Genomic DNA, 23,303 nt, shown 5'->3' on the forward strand with positions numbered 1-23,303 from the left:
AGGAGCAGGCACCGGTTTCTATAATTGCTATGCCACATTCTCTTTCCCCTTGCTACTAGAGATCAAAATCGCATTCATCTCCCTTGCTGTCGGTTGGGCACCTCTAATCTGCTTGATTCCTTCGGGTATCGGGAATTTCAACAACTGATGATACGTTGATGGTACGACTCTCATCTCATGCAACCACGGTCTTCCCAGAATAATATTATAACCCATATCACCGTCCACCACTTTAAAAAGAGCCGCCTTCATCACCCCTTCGGCGTTCGTGGGCACCAGGATCTCTCCTCGGGTTGTAATGCTAGCAGATTGAAACCGGCGAGGAGTTTTGTGGCCAGAATAATGCTTCTGGTAAGTTTAGCTTGCTCCAATACCCTCCATTGTATGATATTGGCTGAACTTCCTGGATCCACCAAAACACGTTTAATTTGAAAATCTAGTACATTTATAGAAATTACCAATGCATCGTTGTGTGGTAGCAACAGTCCGTCTACGTCCTCCTCCATGAAAGTGATGTCGTCTTCAACGACTTCCCGTAGTCTCTTGCTATGGGTTACCAATACCTTCATTTTCTTTGTTGCCGAGAAGGTAACCCCGTTGATCTCGTTCCCCCCGAAGATCATGTTGATCGTCAGACATGGGGGGTCTTCTCCTGCTTTTGAATTCTCATCATTATCGCAATTGCGACCGTAATTGTTTTTGGCCCAGTCACTTAAGAATTCCCTAAGATGGCCATTTTTTAGTAGCGTCACCACCTCTTCATGCAGATGTCAGCAATCTCCAGTCCGGTGGTCATTCGTCCTGTAGTACTCGCACCACAAGTTGGGATCCCTCTAGCTAGGATTGGACCTCATCGGCTTCGGGAACCGTGCTTCTTTAATGTTTCTAATAAAAGATACCAGCTTTACTACACTAATGTTAAAGTTGTATTCCGATAGCCTAGGATAGGAAGGATCCCGTATACCTGATGCTTCTTTGTCCTACATTGACCTATTGTTCTGACCGCGGTCAATTCTTCTATTAGTAACGAACCTGTCTATCGACTATGAGCTTCTGCCACGTACTTCGGTCCATTCGTAGGGCAATAACCGGCCTAAAAAACTGTCTATCTGTGTCAAAGTCATATTTGATTTTTCTTTATTCTTCCCCCAACCTTTGTCAATGCCAGGAAGCCAAAATGATAATATTCAATCATTATCTTGGAATCATACCGGTTGTGAACATCTGCCAAGTCGTCGCTTGGAACTCAAGCAAGCTTTCCTTCATTTTTCGAGAAGCATCAAAACTTCTCGGATTTAGACCCTTGGTAAATGCTTCAGCTGCACATTCATTTGGAATAGCCGGGAGCAACATTCTTTGCTTTTGGAACCGGGTGACTCTCCTTGTGCAATTCTAAATATGTCGACCTTTCGGGCATGCACCTTTCTGGCCCCAACATGTGCCTTAATAAAAGAATTTGTGAGCATATCAAAGGAATCTATGGAATGCTCGGGCTCCCCTCGTGAGAGTCTCCCCGAATTTCTTTAGCAAAATAAATTCAATCTCATGGGGAGCTAAATCGTTCCCATTCACCGCCATTGTAAAAATGTTAATATGCTTATGAGGGTCCGAAGTCCCATCATATTTTGGCACGTCAGGCATTTTAGACCGCTTCAGGATTAATTCTGGTGTCGAGCTTGGTTTGTACGACAATTGAGTATACTTCTATGAGTCCAACCCTTTCAACACCGATGGTGCACCCGGGATTTGGTCCATGCGGGTGTTTACTTCCCTTATAAACCGTAAGAGTTTGCTCTTGAAGGGGTCGTTCTCGTTGTTAGGGCCTGATCCGCTCCCCCCATCCCCATCGAAGCCAACCTCGCCCCTCGAGGTGTTATTGTTGACCCTCTACGTTGTTTGATTTGTGGGAGCATTGAGAGGAACTGTATCTCGCCCATTCGCATTAGTGAAAGCACCCGACAACGCCTGCTTTAATTCTGTTATGACCTTATCCTGCCGTGTGAGATGGCTTAGAATGGCCTCTTGTTGCTCCTGCAAGACTCTTACCCTTCAACAACTTGCTCCTCTTCGGCGTCATCAGGGATCGCCTCCCGAACATGATGTGGGTACCATTTGTCGTGGATCACGTGACATCACTCTCCTCATTGCGGGTATCGCTGATCGAATCCTAACGCTGAGGCTGGTCTCCTTGGACCTCAAGATTGTGTGTATTGTTAACACCATTATCTGCCATATTTTGTGATTTTCTTCTAAGACAAATAATCAAAACACGTTAGCAAAAGAGGCAAGGATCAACTTAATTACACGATGTCTAGGCCCTACGGTGGGCACCAAACTGTTTACTGTAAAACGGTATAGTTGAATTTACGCGTGGTTTCTATACAAGTGAATTAATTTGATCCTGAAATAATAAAAGAATTGAAGAAATATGTAACACTTAGCCTTGATATGAAGATGAAGTAGCAAAAATAGTAATTCCGGGAGCGAGGCTTCTGGGCATAACGATAATGACCAAAAAGTAAGAAGATAAAATTGTATAGAGCTTTGAATAGATTATAGCATAAGTTTGTCAGAAAATTCGTCCCCTACAATGATGATATAGCTCACTATTTATACTTACACCTAGGGAATAAGGATCTAGAATCAAGTCTCTCTTTAATGCCAATTATGAGGGCCATTGAAGAATCTGTAACGGCAGGCATGCATGCCATATTCTTTTGTAACGGGCATCGTATTAAGTGTTGTAGATTATTTTCCATTAAATGCTACCAGGTGACAGACATTTATTGCATCTTTATGAGCATCGTTCCTTCTGTTAACAAATGAAACAATTATCTTCGGTTTTGGCTATCTTCTGCCTCCAACTCTACATGCCACTTTCTTATGCAATTACTTAGCATAACATATTTTATCCTATACAATAACCAATGTACATTCCATTGTTTTATGGTTATTCTTTTCCTTTTATTTCTTTTTGGCGTGGAGTGTGAAGGGACATGGCTCACAATGAACTTATTTGGCGGGTTGTTAACACATGCAGCGTCTGAGCCAACCGAGGCGGATCCAAAATTTAAATTTAATGGGTACAATTTTTAAGATTCTCGGCATTGAATACATTATACTATTAAAATTATGGATTCTATTATAATATTTATTGAGATTTAATAGATATTTACATATAAATTTTTACTTTATTTGTGGCGGATTCAAGATTTTCAAATCATGGGTACTCAAGTATTTTTAATCTAAAAATTGCTACTAAGACTGGGTGCTCAGTTAATTTATTTATATGAATTCCTAATTTTCTTATATAAGTAATAGTGTTTGGCTGCAAAAGTAATGGGTGTTCATAGAGTAGATCCGCATTAATTTCGTGTAAAAAATTATGGGTTCAGTTGAACCTGTAGCTAAAGCTATTGGATTCAGATGAATCCATCCGTAAGCTGTACGCTAGAACCGCCCCTGCCTGTTCCAGTAGGATTGGTTTAGCTCTGTCTGCAAGTTGTAGTTCCTGTGTAGATGTGCATTTAAATGATGTAAGTTCAATGCATGAGGTGAATTTTAGTAATTTGAATTGGTTGAGAAGGTGTAGTTTGAGCAGTTCTAAACTGAGGCTATAAGATACGGAGAAGTAAGGATGTCATAAGCTGATGTTCAGAACTTGAGATTGTAGCCATCAGAGCACTAAGTTCATTTTTCTTACCTCAAAAAGGTGAAATATAAGAAATGGTCCATAAAATGGAAGTAGTTGAGCTGGTTGTAGCAGTCAAATTCCAATGGATATAAAGATGTTAGTTGCTCTTTTATCAAACTTTGCAAAATTGCAGCTTTGAAATTCAAGAAGATTATGTTGGTCGATTTGAGGAGTATGAAGCAGTGAGTTATTTCTTTTTTTTTCATCCGTTGTCCGGTACCCCTTTTTGGTCCGACTAATTCTGAACTCGCGCTGAGAAGTCCCATATTGAAGGTAAAACACTTCTAGAAAATGGGCCTATTGCAACAGTTTTTGTGTAACGGTTATAGGGCCGTTGCCATAGAAATGCTATAGCAACGGTTAGAACCGTTACAATAGAAGTTGGATGATAGCAGCACACTTTAGATATCAAACCGTTACAATTGTAGTTTAACCGTGGCGATAGATATCTTTCGCAACGGTTTTGTAAGGCGGCCTAATAGACCTGTCTATGGTAACGGTTATTTGGAAAAAAATTATTATCGGAACGGTCTATTTTCTTCTATTCATTTTTCCTCCTAAATTTTGCTAAACCTGCCAATAACAATCCCTATTTCTTTTTATTTTTAATTAAATTTCAAAATATAAATATAAAATTATAATTTATATTCTATATTGTATTAACTCTCCTCATATGTCCCCAAATATCAATACCCACCATACCTCCTAAACTCCATTGATAGCCCCAAAGCCTTATTGTCTTCTTTGCCACACCGTAAGAGAAAGTACCCAAATCTAAAAATTGGGTTTGAGTTAATGTTTTAGATCTGAAAATTTCCCTCTTATAAGAGAAAAACTTTATGGAAGAAACATTGGATGGTTTTATAGTGCTTGAAATCCAGTTGCTGCTTTGATTCCCAAATCGCACCTCGACTTCTCGACTGCTTGAAGGGAAAGCTGAACCCAAATCCACCTCGACTGCTTGAAGCCAAAAATTGGGAAAAGATGAAAGGCAAAGTTTGCAACTGGAATAACAATGCAAATAGGTACTCCTTGAACAACCACTTTCGGGACTTTCATGTGTTTCATATTTCTTGAGTTTTCTTTACAAATTCTTGATTTTACCTTCTAATGGGGCTTAATTTTCATAGTGATTAGTAGCTCTCAATAGTTGAAGATTTGGTTGTATTTGGGGGTTCAATATTTGGGTAAATAGGGTTGTATACTGCTACTACCTCTCTCATGGTTTTTTCCGATTGTTTTTTCAATTTCTCAACAGCAAATTTGTCGAACTGTAGAATTCTTCGTTTACTGGTAGTGTAGGAAGAAATCACTATTGGTAGCTGAGGAGAAATTGTTGTTGGTTGCTAAGGAAAAAATTATTATTGGTAAGTAATTTTTAATTTAAATTTTGGATAATTGAATTTGTTGGTAGTGTACTTGTATACTTCTTATTTAAGATTTTTTATAATTTTAATTTTCTCTGTATTTTCTTCCTTCCCCATTCTCAAGACTACTCCTCGGATTGGGATTCTATTTTGGGGTTTTCTTAATTGTTGGTTGAGTGCTCTCCAACTTCTACTTATGCTGTAGGATGGTTTGAATTATAGGGGGTTTAAGGATCCGAGTTTGTTTTATTAAGAGGGTTTATAATTTATAAGAGGGTTTATAATTTATACTTTTATTTTGGGCTAAAACTAGGATGGGCTCTAACATCCTCCATTTTTGGTGTAGTTGTACATTGCGGCAAAAGTTGCATGAGATGAGAAGTTGCTTGAGTTGAAATAATTTGAATGATATTATTTTGGAGAACAAAGATTCAGTAGTGTCCTGGCATGATATTACTTTGGAAAACTTCTCAATATTAATATCATTCATATTAATTTGAAAAACATGTTATATGTCTGTTCATCTTATCCGAGAAACTGAAAATAAGAGTTGTTGTATTTGTGTAATTTCTTTGAACAAAAGCCATCTATTAGCCTCCATCTTCTTTGTGCATGAATTTGTCTGCGATTAGTATAACAATTATTATCTAAAAATTATAGTCGTCATATTTAGGATGCTATTAGTAAGATATAGAAAACATGCTTTAGATGTTTTTTACTGTTCTTATTTGAAAATATTTGTGTTCAGAAGTTTTGCTCATAAATATTTTTAACTCTTTCAAGCCCATGATTGTATGAAGAGGTACTGATTTTTCTGGGTGAAAGTACTAATATTTTAAAAGCTTGTATGTTTGATATAGTTATTAGAATCTCATTTAAAAACTAAATTCAAGTGGAAATAAAAAATCTTGCAGTAGACTGAAAAATCTTTTGAAAACCATATAGTTTTAAAAGCTTGCAGTAGACTGAAAAATCTTTTGAACTAGGATGGAAATAAAAATTATCCATCTCTCATCTATGTGGAAATGATATTGTTTTAAAGGTTTAAATGGTTATTTAGTCAGACATACAAATTGCAGCATTCAAGTTAGTGTCTTTGTTTTAGCAGTTTCAGAATATAATCCATTTTCCTCATCCTTTTAATTTTTTTTTTATTTTTTAATAAAAACAAACATGGGTGGCTTGTGAGACTTGAAGTAGAATTTAACAAGGATTTGAGCAGTAGCTCAGTGGTGGCAAGGTTGCAACTCCATTCTCCAATACTTTAAGTGCATGATTCAAAGAACAATTTTAACATGAGGATCATCTTGAACACTAAGTAGTTCCTTTTCTAAGTGATTGCTCATAACTGATCGCATAGAATGATAATGAAAGAGAGAGTCTCTTGTCAAAAAGTTTTAAGTGCACAACATATTTGGCAGCTAAATTATGATACTATCTTTATACATCAAATGCACTTAAGTTACATAACATAAGATTGTTTCTTGATTTGAGCAATTGCATCGATGATGGAATAAATTTTGCAATGGATAAGCTTACAGTAAACTTAAGTGCAAAATTTTAAGCTTGATTTGAATCTGTTGGGACAACTTTGCTGGTGAGAATTTGCTTATCGAATTCTTTTATGCATAAAGTATGTGAGATAATGGAAATATAAATGCTTAGTTCTTTGATTGTTTATAGTGTATGCAAAGAAATCATGGCTTTTGATACAACTCTAAGTTGCACGTACTGTTTCTAAGTTTTAACCTTAACTCTATGTCGTATCGATAACTGGAGTAACCTGAGACTCACTTCTACTTCTGAACCTTGCATGTCTAACAGGCTTGGTGAAGAAGTTTGGAATCTGAAATATCTGTCAATAAAACAGGCACTTTTTGATTTGGCAGCTTTCAGAAATTTCTATCAGGTTGGTTGCATCTTAATTCTATATCAGGAATTATATAATTCCAAGTCCAGCATCTAAATAGATGTCATCTCCAGATGTTCAAGCATGATGTAGAAGTCAAATAATGCTTCATTGATATGATATGTGCCTTAACTTTTCTATTCTTTCAACAAGTAATGATAGTCTAACTAATTGATTGATTCTATCAAGTTTGCATATAAAGCTGTGATGTCTAACTAATTGATTCTATTCTTTCACAAAGTAATGATAGTCTCTCTAACTTTGTTCAGAGAAAATAATTGATTCTATTCTTTCTTTAGTAAATTGAAACTATTTTTTTTATGTGAAAGGCTGACTGATTACAGAAAAGATCAAGGTAACATAGACTTGTGAGGTGTATACAATGCATTATTGTTAATGCTTTGATAGCTTATTTCTTATTTAATTTTATGATTTTGACAGGAATTTGAATAGTCATGAGTCAGGAAGGGCACTCAAGTAAAAATAAAAAGGCTAAAAATTGCATTGCAGCCGGATCACTTGCATCTTTGCTGAACCAAAAGGTTTCATCATTGAAAACAAAAAGAATTGTTCAAGCTACAAGGACAAATGACAAGCATCAACTGAATTCAATTGAAAGACAACTTCCGCAATTAGGAGCTCAAGTGCAAGAACAATTATTGCAACTGCCTCTGTCTTCTGCTTCTCCTCCAGCACAAATTGTACATGAGCAAGTGTAGCAAAAGTCACTCAACTCTACCTCTCTTGCATCACAAGCAGTACGTGAACAATTGCAGCAAAAGTTACTGGATTCCACTACTCGTACTTCACAAATGGTACATGAGAAATTTGAGGGTTCTTTCAATCATAAAACAAACGAACAATCCGAGGAATAAGGCAAGAACATATAAATTTCATTTTGTTAAATTAACAAACAATATTGACTTTTGGTGATTATTCTTACTTAATATTAATGCAGGTCCTTCTGCCGAAAAAAGAAAAAGAGGAAAAACTCTGATGCCAAATGTTCATGGTAGGAAATAGCGCAAGCTAATTGTGCTAAACGAGAACAATCAACCCATAGGTCCTACTGATGATGTTGTAGCAGAGTTGGGTAGCTTCCTCGGCACATTGGCAAGGAATGCGACCTTTTGTCCTCTTAATGTGTTTAATTGGAGGAAACTTCAAACAAAAGAAGGTATGTGGAAATATATCAAGGTTTGAAGTTTGCAATATTCTGTGTAGTTATTTTATTTTTTTACACTAACCTAACTGTACCAAATTTGTAGGAAAAATATGACATTCTTGATGCTTCAAAAAAGTGGGTTTTTGATTCAATTCAAAATGCTTGGAGAAAGTATAAGAATCAATTATTTAATGACCATTATAAAGCCTATGAGAATGACGAGTTTCGAATGGAGAAAAAGCCGATTTATGTTCCTCAATCTCAATTTAGGGATCTTTTTAATTATTAGAACTCTGATGCCTACAAGGTAAAACTAAGTATTGTCCCATGATTTGCTGAGAATGTCTGGTTTATGTTTAATTAAAAATCACTTAACTCTGTATTCATTGGCTGATTTGCAGCAAAATTAGAGGAAAAGGAAGAAAGGATGCAACAAATATTGCAGGAAAAGTTCAATGCACAAAAAGATGCCATGGAACTATAAGTTGCAGTTAACATCATTTCACAACTTAAATATCTGAATCCAGATTTACGAGTTGATCCCAGCATGCTAGCTTTCTATGCTCGTTCACCTGGAGAAGCTTCCTCTGCACAACAAGCTGCCGTGCAACTAATCAATCGTCAATCTACTGGGAGTAATAATCAAGGTCAGTACGTCTATCTTGGCTCTGCAACCTTATTTTTGGGATGTGATGAGACATGGAGAAAATGATATTTAGTTTGTTCAACATGGTGGGTTGTTTGGTCTAGTATGTCTGTTCTTGTCATTGATTGGTCCAGTATGTTGGCCTCTTGAAATAGGACATGGTGGGTTGCTTGGTCTTGTGTTTGGGTTTCAATGTTAAGCGAGAGTAGTTATTCAAGAATCCTGAGTATGAGGTTATTACAGCTGCAAGGCCTACATTGTCAAGGCTTATGTATTACCAGACAGTAAGTTATTACAGCTTACATTGTCAAGGCTTATGTATTCAGATTACTTCTGCTCCTTTCTCACTTCTTCTCTTTGCTTTTGATTTTTATTTACTGTGTGCATATATACAAGACAAGTTGGTTTGTTTTCTTGTTTTTATTGCTTGTTTATAAATCTCAATTTGTCTACAACTATATGCGGTTCAAATTTTCTTTATAGCTTCTACTAAGTGTAACTTGTTTTTGATTTGTTTTAATTGTTGTTTAGATTTATTTGATTTTGCACGATACCTACTTTATGGGAAGGATCGGTGGTTTTGTCTGTTTTCCGGAAGGCTCATTTGCATTTTAGACTAGGACTTTTATGCATTTTGTCTTCTTTTTTTCTTCTTTAAATTGACTGATCTCTCTGCTTGTAGCGATGCCTTAAGGTACAAGTGTAACTGGGTTCAATAGAAGTTTTTGTCTTTGAGATTTTTACAGAGATTTTGTGTAATTTGTTACTGAACTTGGATAAAGAAGTCCACTTGATTGTGGAACTTGTCTAAGAAATGGTAAATGTGAAAGTACTGAGTTTTTAAAGTTTAGTTTCCACATTTCTAATTCCTTACTATTTTTATAGCTCCATTTGTGATGTGGTATTCCAATTTACTTGTTATTTGGTTAGTTTTGACTAATGTCCTATCATATATGGATCTACTATTGCCCTAAGAAAATGTGGCAGGAGGGGGTCATGAAGCTCAAGATGGATTTCTCGGTCATTGAAGAATATCAAAGTTGTTATATTATGCACATTTGTTGACTTCTTATTGTTCCTGTGTTATATTAAGACTCATTTGCATTTTAGACTAAGACTTTTATGCATTTTTTCGTCTTCTTTTTTTTCTTGTCTTTGAGGTTTTTACTGTTATTTTGTGTAGTTTGTTACTGAACTTGGATAAATAAGTCCACTTGATTGGTTCTGTAAAAAAATAGTCCTATCATATATCTGAAACAATAGTAGAATGATTAATTTGTTGAACAAAGTTCCCAATATATCTTTCTTCGCTTGATTTCCTTGCTTTAGTTGTTCAACTTTGTGCTTTATGCATTGTTTATGGACCATACCCATTCTTATAATGATAAATCAACCCTTGAAGGATAATGACTTTATTTATCCTCTTTTGTAGGTGGAACAATTGAAGAAAGGGAAGATGAAGATTGTGAAGATCTAGACCTTACTTAAGAACTTTGAATTGTTGTCCATGTTCTAGTAATCTTTTATTATCAACATTTGAAACTTACTCTAACTCTTGAAGTGTTCAAATGTAAAACTTATGTGATTGGGTTAAAACATTTTGGTTTTATGGAGACAATGTAGATTATGAAGTGTTTTATCCTTTTATTTATATAAATTTCAGGTTATTACAAATTATTATATATATAAAATATTCATTTATAGCCAGGGTATAATAGTCTAATAGAACCGTTCCAATAGGTCTTGTAAACCGTTCCAATAGGTCTTACAAATCTGTCACGACCCAATTTAGGGCCTAGACCGGGGGGTAGGATCCCAAAGCAAGCCTTAACGGAAATTTACAGAAAATTGGGCAGAGTTTCCCATGTTTAAGGACTATCAAAATATTTACCCTGTCTCAAAAATCAACAACAAAACGAACCTATATTAACCAAAATATCTCATATTCTTCATCAACTAATCAAACAGTTACTCACCACGATTAATCAATCACTTGTAACACAATAATCTTAAATTCATCTCCAAAATACTATAAGAGAGTCTAATACTAGTCGTAGGTATAAAATTATGAACAAATATTCATGACACTAACAAAATGACTATGGAGCGACTCTAAGAGTTTGAAAGAAAAGAACATAACAAATGAATAAACACTTCGTCCACGCGAACAAGTGCGGGGCTCACCAAAAATTTGTCAAATCGTGTACTCTAATTAATGAAATCCTCACTCGCGTCAACTGTTGTCTCTGTAAAAAAAATAGCGGGGAGTGAGTCGCTAGCTCAGTGAATAATAACACTTAACCACAACCGTTTTTAATGGGGACAAGTCGGAAAGCATGCTAGCATATTAACCAGAAAATATCATAAGAATGCCCTTTCTAAACAGTAAATATAATCAGTCTATTCATGTGTTCCCTGTAACATAAATCAATTTAACAAACGGTAATAAACTCGGTAACCCGTTATCATAGAAAATCTTTATGTTTGGGTGGTTTCCAAGAAATGATCATGTAATCAATATCAATGTGTGGACCCTTTCGTAAAAGGAGTCAAATATAACTGTAGGTCCCTACTCGAGGGAAAACTGTAACTGTATGCTAGTTCTACCTTCCCACTAGCGAGGGCTATAACTGTAATCGGTAATTTGTAATCTGTAAATACAAGGTGCACCAGGTCTAACGAACCCGCCATTAGCTACGGTATCTTTCAAAGTCTCCTCCCATTTATACTCTTTCTTGTAAATAGTAAATATTCGTACAAAAGCATTTTCAAAATAATAAAGGGCATATCATTTCTTATCAAATCTGGAAATTTTATTTCGGTAACAGTAATCATGTCTCAAGTAACAGTAAAACATATCTTGTAACGGTGAAAACATTTAGATTAATCAGTAAACATCTCAAGTAAACTGTTCGGTATCATATCAAGTAAAGAACTTGCCCCACATGCAATTTCAAGCATCGGTAATATATTTATTTTCAAAATCATATATAAACCATGCAGGTTATGAAAACACAAATTGTAGTAAGATTACTACTCACAGGACTTGTGCCGAATTACCGAATATGTCACCACAAGCAATCCGTTCGACTTCTTCAATCACCTAAATTGTGTTAAAATCAATCTATGTATCATCCGTGAACCATCAACATACCAAATCAAAATAACCAGCCCTTATGATTTCTTGTTTGACTCTTGATTTGCCAAATTGGATTTTCCCACTCTACCCGAGAGTACTTATATGCCTTAATCACATTCCTTATGTCATAAATACGCGTTTAAAACTTCTAAAGCTCGTTTAAGTTAATAACTATACCATGTCCTTATAGAAGTAGCTTTTGTCAAGAGTTTTTCACTTAAACTGATCCATACTCTATCGATTTCAACCTTTCATAAAATATTTTCATTCAATTTTTAACACTACATGATATCCAAGTCTAAACTAAATAGAATCGCTGCCAATAATAGTTTATTATTATTATTATTATTATTATTATTATTATTATTATTATTATTATTATTATTATTATTATTATTATTATTATTATACAATATTCACTACCCAATAAATTTTTCTATAAACCAGAGAATGAGGGCAAGCAAACCTGTAGAGAAGAACTGATACTGCTTGAACTGAAAGAAACTTTTTAAAACTTTAATGGTTTTCCCTACTTCTCTATATCACACCGAAATTGCAGACCCAAACGTTACTCCCTCTTTCTCTTCAATGTCAATATTTCAGTTGGTGTATTTGAGACTTTATGTATGACTTGGTAATTGCTTCTATTTCTACGAGAAACTCTTCGCAACTTTCTCCTTCCCCTAAATCCCTCTTTTCTTGTCGTTCATGTCTTCTAGGGCTTTTGCCCATTCTTTTAATCAATTAGGTTTTTCCCTTTCTTTTTTTTTTCTTTCTTTTTTGATTCTTTTCTTTTTGTAAATAAAATGTTTAAGTTAGGACTAAAAGACCAATATACCCTAACTTTAATATGAGGTATTACATTCTCCCCTCCTTATGAAATTCGGTCCCCGAATTTAACTCAAGTACGTATCTGTAAATTGAAATAGGTGAGGATACTCACATAGCATCTTCCGCTTCCCTAGTAGCTTTTTAAATTCTATGGTTTCTTCATAAGACTTTCACGAACACAATTTATTTGACTGTAACCTTTTTACTTGTCCGTCAACAATAGCTACAAACTCCTCCTCATATAATAAGTTCCCATTATACTCTATAATCGGTGCTTCACTCATATGAAAGAGTTTGCTACACATTTTCTTAGCACATAAACATAAAATACTTGATTTGTGAAAGACGATTCGGGAAGAAGTGCCAAACAATACGCCATAACTCACACTTGGTCTAGTATTTCGTGCGACCCTTTTAATCTTGGGCTCAACTTACCTCTTTTTTTTTTTATTTAAATCACATTACATCTTTCATAGGGAAAACTCGTTGGGACACTCTACCCCAAATTGTGAAAACTAAGTCCATTCTCCTTTTATCCGTATAAGACTTTTGTCTTTTATGAGTTGTGAGCAATCTGATCACTAGACCTTGTCAATAGCTTCTTGCACTAAGTCGGGTCCTAATAAGTTAGTCTCATCGGGTTCAAACCATCTGATAGGAGAACAATATCATATACTATACAAGGCTACATATGGTACCACCTAAATACTAGACTGTAAGCTATTATTGTAGACAAATTCAGCTATAGATATATAAGGGTACAAGCTACCTCCTACTCAAAATATAAGCTCTCTACATGTACTTCAAGATTTGCATAGTACATTCAGACTGCTTGCCTGTTGGCTGATAAAATAGGATACTAAGATCTATCTACTCGTGTAACCAATGTTTCTAGGAAAGATTGTTAAAATCGTGTAGTAAATTGTGAGCTTCTGTCAGAAATGATGGGCAATAGACCTCGTATAGTTCGACAATTTTGCATTCATGTATATTTGAGTGTATTTATCCTCAGTGTGCGAAATTTTGACTGGCATACCATGTAAGCCAATTTCAATTACCCACATATAATTATAACTTCTAATTGTTTAAGGTAGTTTTGTCATAAAATTCACTTTTATTCTATTCTACTTTCACTTTGGAATCTCGAGTTGTTGTAGCATGCATGCAAGTCATAGATGTTGACATGCTAACCAGTTAAACTTTTAGAAACAAGGTTAAGTTAATCTTCCTCGTTTTCTTTTCCACAAATATAATTTTCTTCTAGTCATGGTACATTTTACTAGGCTTCAGATGTACACATCTAGGACTGTGAGCTCCTCAAGAATAACTCGTCTTAATATATCTACATCTAGTACACATAACTAGTTACCTAGTCGAGAATACAATTTCTGTCAATAGTTATATCCTTCTTTTACTAGCTAGAGCCTCATCTTGATGTTTGCATAATCGCTCATATTTATATTGAGTGGCCTTTACGCATTTTACTGATAAAGACCTTGCTTGAACACAAGCCAACAATGGCTCTGAAATTTTTCACACTAAATCTGACAATTGTACCATTTAGTTTGTGCATATTCTTAACCAAAAGTCTTGTTATAGGAGCTATATGTGCCGAACTACCCCATATCTTTTTTTTACTTAATGCATTGGCCACAACAATGGCATTTTCAGGATGATATAGAATAGTGCAATAATCATAGTCCTTAAATAGTTTTATCTATCTACCCTGCTAAAATTCGAATGTCTCTGCTAGAAGACGTATTTCAGACTCTTGTAGTCTATAAAAATCTCGCAAGTTTTATTGTATAAATAGTTTCTCTAAATCTTCAGAGCAAATACAATTATGACAATCTCCAGATCATATATGGGATAGTTCTGATTGTACTTCTTTAGCTGTGTTGAAGCATAAGCTATCACATGATCAGTCTACGTGAGAACATATCCTAATCTGACATCTGAAGCATTACGTAACCCTGTGAATCCTCTAGAACATAATGGTAAGGCTAATATTGATAGTCGTCAAACATGTCTTGAGCTTCGAAAAGCTCTACTCACTTTTTCGTCCACTGCAACTTTGATTTTGATTTTTTTTCTATGTTAACTTGGTAAATGGCGCCACAAATATAAAATAATTCTACAAAAATAGCTTGTAGTAGCCTCCCTATCCCAAGATGTTGTGAATCTCCATAGAAGTAGTTTATCCTTTCTACTTTTGAACTGCTTCTATCCTATAGGAATCTATCGTAATCACACCCTTAGTTATAATATATCCGAGGAATGCCACTGGGTCTAGCTAAAATTCATGCTTCGAGAACTTGGTAAGAAGCTGATTTTATCAAGCGTCTTTAACATAATTTTAAAGCGATCCTCGTGTTTTTCATGACTACAAGAATATAAAAGAATATTGCTTTTAAGAACTATGAAATTTTTTTTCCTCCAAAAAGCCAACTTTGAAAACCTTATCCATTATGTACATCAATATAGCTTGAGCATCGGCTAGTCCAAAATGTATCATAAATAATTCTTAATGTATGTACCGAGTTCTAGAGGCGGACATCAAATATATTCCTTTTTATTCTAAGCTGATGATAGCCAGATTGAAGATCAGTGGCTTTTTGTAACAGATCAAACAAGCCATTTATATGACACAATGAATATTTATTTTATGTTTATGCCTTGTTAAGAGTCTGTAGTTTATGCACAACTTTCTTGTTTTTTTTTGGTCTCGTCTTTCTTTTCGCTAACAGTATTGGTGCACCCCATGAATATATACTCGATTTGATAAAATTCTTATCAATAGGTCTTGCAACTATTCCTTTATCTCTATCTAGTTCCGCTGTTTTCATACAATAGGGGGTTTCGATATGAGTTGCATGTTAGGTTTCAAATCGATACAAAAGGCTATTCTCGTATTAGCTAGTCCTAGTAAATTCACAAAAACATATCAAAGAAATCTCTAGCTATTGGTACCTTTTTCCGAGTTAGGTGTCTTATCTATTTATGTCTCTTATCATAGCTAGGACCCCGACAATCAATCTTTAGTAACATTGAGCCTTGATACATGATATAACCTTATTTATCTTTGGAAATTGTTCTCCTCTTAGGACAAATTGGGTTAGTTCAGTATCTCAAACTCAACTTCCTTTGCATGTAATCGAGGGTGACATGGCAAGAAGATAACCGATCCATTTCAAGTAGCCCATATAACTAATATCAAGTCGACTAAGATATCCCTATGTTCAACTTAAATTTGGCAAGCTCGTTAAATATATTCAGTTAACTTAAATCCTCCCATATGAGTAAAAACCCAAATGGATCATTCAACATCTCATAGTCCATATTTCCAATTATTTTACCCCCGCTAAAATGCTCACCTAATGAATTCCCCAATTTATGCTTCCCTCGTAAAACTTTTGTTGCATACTATCACACCCATGTTTTCAATCTTTTAGCAAGCTCAATTACCATAAAATAGATCACACTCTTTGTATATGAAGTTATTGCCTTATTTAAAAGGTTAATCACCCTTAGACAATTCCTTAAACTTTAGATAATGTGTATTTAGCTAGCTGAGGAAGTCTAATGGCATATATCGGTACTTCTATTGGGTTAACCAATTTCTTACATAGTAGATTCACGCTTTTGTCTTGCAAGAAGGAAGCGATTCATAAATAGTTTAGAGAACTCATTCCCAAGTAAAATGTGTTGCTCCTATCGATGTTCCTAAATAATATGATATTATACCACTAATTGGCTAGTTCTCCGGTCTGTAAACTCTAACTAAACTGACCTTTTGCTAGTATATTCTAGAGCCCATAAAGCTAAAAAAATCCTTAAATTATCTGAGGATCCTCCAAACTATCAAAAATGTTAAACTCAGCAGTTTCAACTTTAGGAACTTTATTAAGCATACATCTTTATTTCCGATAATCTTAGCCAATTTAGGTGTCTGAGGCCTCTAAAGCTTCATTTTCTTTCCATCCTTCTCTTGTTTACCAATTATATCCATTAAGATTTAAATTGTTCCTTTTACATAAAGGTAAGTAACTTTGTGACGACTCTATTCTACTGTTATAATAGTAAACTAGTGTTATTTTCTAAAATGTAGTCTATTACACATCTTAGGAGTATGAAAGCCCCTTGTTGCGGTACAATAGCCCTTTTTATTGATCTTTCGATTAGTTCTGTCACTTTCCTTTGCTTGGAGATGATTAATTGTTTACTGGCAATACATGTGTCTTTGAACCTCTAGCCAAATTCTATTATTGGATGATTGGTTCTAGCCAAATCGGAACAAGATAAAAGGTGACATATTGAGTTATCTGGCACTATTCGCAACACACGTAAGGAGGAATAAGAAGAAAAACAAGATACATCCTATCACGCTTCGCAGAATCACGATAATGGAAATGGCCAGCAACATAACCATAATTGGGATTCTACTACCGACTTGTGCTCCATTAGTCACAAGAATAACTTAGGGCTCTGATACCAACTTTGTCACGACCCAATTTAGGGTCTTGACTGGCGCTAAGCGGTAGGATCCCAAAGCAAGCCTTAACGGAAATTTACAGAAAGTCGGGCAGAGATTCCCCTGTTTTAGGACTATCCAAACATTTACCCTGTCTCAAAAATCAACAACAAAACTAACCTATATTAACCAAAATATCTCATATTCTTCATCAACTAATCAAACAGTTACTCACTACTATTAATCAATTACTTGTAGAACAATAATCTTAAATTCATCTCCAAAATACTATAAGAGAGTCTAATACTAGTCATAGGTCTAAAATTATGAACGAATACTCATGACACTAACAAAATGACTATGGAGCGACTCTAAGCGTTTTAAAGAAAAGAACATAACAAGTGAATAAACACTTCGCCCACGCGAACAAGTGCGGGGCTCACCAAAAATTTGTCAAATCGTGTACTCTAATTAATGAAATCCTCACTCGCGTCAACTGATGTCTCTGTAAAAAATAGCAGGGAGTGAGTCGCTAGCTCAGTGAGTAATAACACTTAATCACAATCGTTTTTAATGGGGACAAGTCAGAAAGCATGCTAGTATATTAACCAGAAAATATCATTAGAATGCCCTTTCTAAAACGGTAAATATAATCAGTCTATTCATTTGTTCCCTGTAACATAAATCAATTTAACAAATCGGTAATAAACTCGGTAACCCGTTATCATAGCAAATCTTTATGTTTGGGAGGTTTCCAAGAAAGGATCATGTAATCAGTATCACTGTGTGGACCCTTTCGTTAAAGGAGTCAAATATAACTGTAGGTCCATACTCGAGGGAAAACTGTAACTGTATGCTAGTTCTACCTTCCCACAAGCGATGTCACGACTCCAAACTTGACCCGGTCGTGATGGCGCCTCTCGTGAAGACAAGGTCAGCCGACACAACCATTTTCCATTAAAAGTTATTTTTATACCATTTATAAACCGTTAATCTCATAATGAACATTTAAAAGAAAAATGCAGAATAATTACACAAGCCTGACATCGGGGTGTCACAAGTCACGAGCATCTACCAAGGTCTGAATATAACAAAAACAGTAAAATGTACTAAGTACAGAAATGAAAATGAGAGGGAGGAAGTAGTGCTGCGAACATCGTGCAACCACCTTGCTAACTCTGATGACTTCACGTCTGAGCAACCGACACCCGCTACCGAGTTCCGAAATACCTGAATCTGCACATGAGGTGCAGGGAGTAATGTGAGTACTCCAACCTAGTAAGTAATAAGAGTAAATAAAGACTGAGTAGTAGAAAATAATGAATCCACATTTATGTTAAACTCAATAAGCACACATGCTGCTAAATCAGAATACGAGTCATCGCCTCTTTTAAAATCCAACTTTTGGTAAAAATCATTTAAAATGCCTTCCAACAAATTCAGTAGGGGTTCAATACCATTTTAATAAAAGAGCTGAAAACCATAATCGGCCCCTCGGGCAAAACATAGTTAGTAAACAGCCCCTCGGGCAAAACAAGAGTCATAAACACCTCCAAACAAGAAAATCTCAGTGGAAATAACAAAAGCCAAATCAGTGATTAAGTTCTGAATATCTCATAAACCCCAGCTTAAATGAAAGTTGTTTAAATACATTTATCTAACATTATCGACAGAGGCTTAGTATAAAGATGAGTGAAAACAGTCATTAAATCAACATATTCGATTGAAACTCACTCTAAAGAGAAGTGAAAATCAATAAGTTCATAATCAGGCTCCTCAAACAAACATCACTCATGTGCATGTATATATCTATCGCCCCTCGGGCTAGCCTCTCAGTCACTCGTGACTCAACTCCTACCATTCAGCGTTCACGCTCAATAGGTACCATATAGTAACTGCTGCGGCGTGTATCCTGATCCATATATATAGTCGACTGCGCTCACTGGAGGTGTGCAGACTCCGGAGGGGCTCCTACAGCCCAAGCGCTATATCACTGCGCGTGCAACTTGATCCAACATATCGCTGTGGCATGCAGCCCGATCCATATACATATATATTGTTGCGGCGTGCAGCCCGATCCATAGATATATAATCCTCACAATCAGGCCCTCAGCCTCTCTCAGTCATTAACCTCACAATTAGACTCTCAGTCTATCTCAGTCATCAACCTCACAATCAGACCCTCGGTCTATATCAGTCATCAACCTCACAATCAGACCCTCGGTCTATCTCAGTCATCAACTTACGATCACTCGGACCATCAGTAAAATAGGGAACCCAACCCAAATTTTTTTACATTTCTAAGAAATATAGTGATAAAACCATATTTAAACAATAACCAGGTAAAAACATGATTGAGGATATGCTTTCAAAACAAATAGAGTGAGGAAAAATAGTAAAAATGCCCTTAAGGGTCTCAACAGGTCGGCACAAGGCCTTAAACATGGCATACAACCCAAAATATAATATCAATCTCTAGAACATGGAATATCATAATGTTTCAAATCAAATACGCGACTTAACAATCGTACGGTACATACCAAGTCACAATACCCAACGGTGCACAACTCCACGCTCGTCATCTAGCGTGTGTGTCACCTCCAAATAGCACAACGATGTGTAATACAGGGTTTCAAACCCTCAGGACAGTATTTACAATCATTACTTACATCGATCCGGTCCAAACTCTAGCCCGTGATGCCTCGTCTGCACGAATCGACCTCCGGATGTTCCAAATCTAGCCACAATTAGTACATAATCGTTAAAATATGCTAAGGGAGCGAAGCCCACTTGAAAATATCCAATTTAACATCAAAATCCCAAAATTGCTCAAACCCGGCCCCAGGTCCCACGCTTCGAAATCCGACGAAACTCACAAAATCCGACAACCCATTCAACCACGAGTCCAACCATACCAAAATTATTAAATTCCGATAACAATTCGGCCTCCAAATCTTCAAATCTTATTTTCAAATCTCTAGATCCAAATCCCCAATTTACACCTCAAAAACATGTAATCTAGTCGGATTATTCAATGATAATTCAATATTATGGAGTAGAAATGATCACAAGTGACTTACCTCAATATTTCCCATGATTTCTTGCTCAAAAATCGTCCCAAGCCGTGTTCTTTTACAAAACAAAACGTCAAAATGAGCTAAAAAAAACGTAACGGCTTTAATAAATCCGATTCTGGTCGCTAAAGGCTTAATTCCCGTCGCTAAAAGGTCCAATCTAGTAGCTAAAAGGTGCACACCAGATCTGATGCACCAACAGTCTTTAATTTCACTAAAACGGCTCTAACTCCATCATACGAACTCGGAATTCGATGATTCTTATTCCTATGTGTCACAAATAATGATACGAAGATAGTCCATCAATCGAAACTCAATTCAGAGCTCGTTTGCTCAGTGCAATATCCATTTCTCTCGTTAAACAATTAACTCATGATTCGCGTCAAAAACCCAATCGTGACTTGATGAAATTAGACCAAACTTTCCAGATCACTCCTATAATTCATTATTAAAATTCCGAAAGTCTCAAAATCAAATTTCGATCTCTAGAATGGACCTTTGGATCGTTACATGCTTATGCTCAAAACGCCAAAATCTTCCAAAAACTCTTCCAATACATATCCGAACCTCATGGGACCCAGACCAAATATGCCAACACACCCCATAACATATTTCAAACTTGTTCCAACCTTCGGAATGCTCAAAACATCATCGAAACATCAAATCACCCTCGGATTCAAGCCTAAGAATTCCAAAACTTTCGAATTCCGAATTCGATCAAAAAGTCTATCAAACCTCGTCCGAATGACATGAAATTTTGCACAAACATCACAAATGACACAACGGACCTATTCCCATTTTCGGAATTCCATTTTGTCCCCGATATCAAAATTTTCACTGTCGACCGGAAAACGCCAAATTTTTAATTTCGCCAATTCGAGCCTAAATCTACCACGGACCTCCAAAATACATTTCGGACGCGCTCCCAATTCTAAAATCACCTAACGGAACTAACCAAATCATAGAAATCCAAATTCGAGATCGAATACTAAAAAGTCAAAACTTGATCAAACCTTTCAAATTTCATGCTTCAAGTGAGAACTGTTCTTCCAAATTCATTCCGATTACCATGAAAATCAAAACCAACGATTTACATAAGTCATAATACATCACACGGGGCAAGCCATGACCGAGAACTGGCGAGCAAAGTGCAATAGCTCAAAACGTCCGGTCGGATCGTTACAAGCGAGGGATATAACTGTAATCGGTAATCTGTAAATACAAGGTGCACCAGGTCTAACGAACTCGCCGTTAGCTACGGGATCTTTCAAAGTCTCCTCCCATTTATACTCTTTCTTGTAAATTGTAAATATTCGTACAAAGAATTTTCAAAATAATAAAGGGCATATCATTTCTTATCAAATCTGGAAATTTTATTTCGGTAACAGTAATCATGTCTCAAATAACAGTAAAACATATCTAGTAACGGTGAAAATATTTAGATTAATCAGAAACATCTCAAGTAAATGGTTCGGTATCATATCAAGTAAAGAACTTGTCCCACATGCAAATTCAAGCATCGGTAATATATTTATTTTCAAAATCATATATAAACCATGCAGGTTATGAAAACACAAATTGTGGTAAGATTACTACTCATAAGACTTGTGCCGAATTACCGAATGTGTCACCACAAGCAATCCGTTCGACTTCTTCAATCACCTAAATTGTGTTAAAATCAATCTATGTATCATTCGTGAACCATCAACATACCAAATCAAAATAACCAACCCTTATGATTTCTTGTTTGACTCTTGATTTGTCCAATTGGATTTTCTCACTCTACCCGAGAGTACTTCTATGCCTTAATTATGTTCCTTATGTCATCTATAAATTTCTTAGCCTAAAGAAATATTTTTGTAGAAGGAACTACCAGGCTGCTTTTAAAACTTCTAAAGCTCATTTAAGTTAATAACTATACCATGTCCTTATAGAAATAGCTTTTGTCAAGAGTATTTCACTTAAACTGATCCATACTCTATCGATTTCAACCTTTCATAAAATATTTTCATTCAATTTTTAACATTACATGATATCCAAGTCTAAACTAAATAGAATCACTGCCAATAATAGTTATTATTATTATTATTATTATTATTATTATTATTATTATACAACATTCACTACCCAATAAATTTTTCTATAAACCAGAGAATGAGGGCAAGCAAACCTGTAGAAAAGAACTGATACTGCTTGAGCTGAAAGAAACTTGTTAAAACTTTAAAGCTTTTCCCTGCTTCTCTACATCACACCGAAATTGCAGACCCAAACGTTACTCCCTCTTTCTCTTCAATGTCAATATTTCAGTTGGTGTATTTGAGACTTTATGTATGACTTGGTAATTTCTTCTATTTCTACGAGAAGCTCTTCGCCTCTTTCTCCTTCCCCTAAATCCCTCTTTTGTTGTCGTTCATCTCTTCCAGGCTTTTGCCCATTCTTTTTATCAATTAGGTTTTTCCCTTTCTTTTTTTCTTTCTTTTCTGATTCTTTTTTATAAATAAAATGTTTAAGTTAGGATTAAAAGACCAATATACCCTAACTTTAATATGAGGTATTACATTCTCCCCTCCTTATGAAATTCAGTCCCCGAATTTAACTCAAGTACGTATCTGTAAATTGAAATAGGTGAGGATACTCAGACAACATCTTCCGCTTCCCTAGTAGCTTTTTAAATTCTATGGTTTCTTCATAAGACTTTCACGAACACAATTTATTTGACTGTAACTTTTTTACTTGTCCGTCAACAATAGCTACCGGCTCCTTCTCATATAATAAGTTCCCATTTAACTCTATAATCGGTGCTTCACTCACATGAGAGGAGTTTTCTACACATTTTCTTAGCACATAAACATAAAATACTTGATTTGTGAAAGACGATTCGGGAAGAAGTGCCAAACAATATGCCATAACTCACACTTGGTCTAGTATTTCGTGTGACCCTTTTAATCTTGGGCTCAACTTACCTCTTTTTTTTTTATTCAAATCACATTACACCTTTCATAGAGAA

The 23,303-nt window shown here is 35.6% G+C and overlaps 1 long non-coding RNA gene across 1 annotated transcript; it reads right to left on the reverse strand.

Annotated features, from left to right (window-relative positions):
- Nucleotides 1-18,172: 18,172 nt before the first annotated feature.
- LOC138873251 (uncharacterized) lies at nucleotides 18,173-22,743 on the reverse strand. Its single transcript, XR_011401193.1, has 2 exons — nucleotides 22,467-22,743; nucleotides 18,173-18,458 (listed from the first exon to the last, which is right to left on the reverse strand). It is a non-coding gene; the product is annotated as an uncharacterized lncRNA (long non-coding RNA).
- Between the last annotated feature and the right edge of the window lie 560 nt (nucleotides 22,744-23,303).

This window comes from Nicotiana sylvestris, chromosome 7 (genome assembly GCF_000393655.2).
Source record: "Nicotiana sylvestris chromosome 7, ASM39365v2, whole genome shotgun sequence".
In the NCBI taxonomy this organism is placed as follows: Eukaryota; Viridiplantae; Streptophyta; class Magnoliopsida; order Solanales; family Solanaceae; genus Nicotiana; species Nicotiana sylvestris.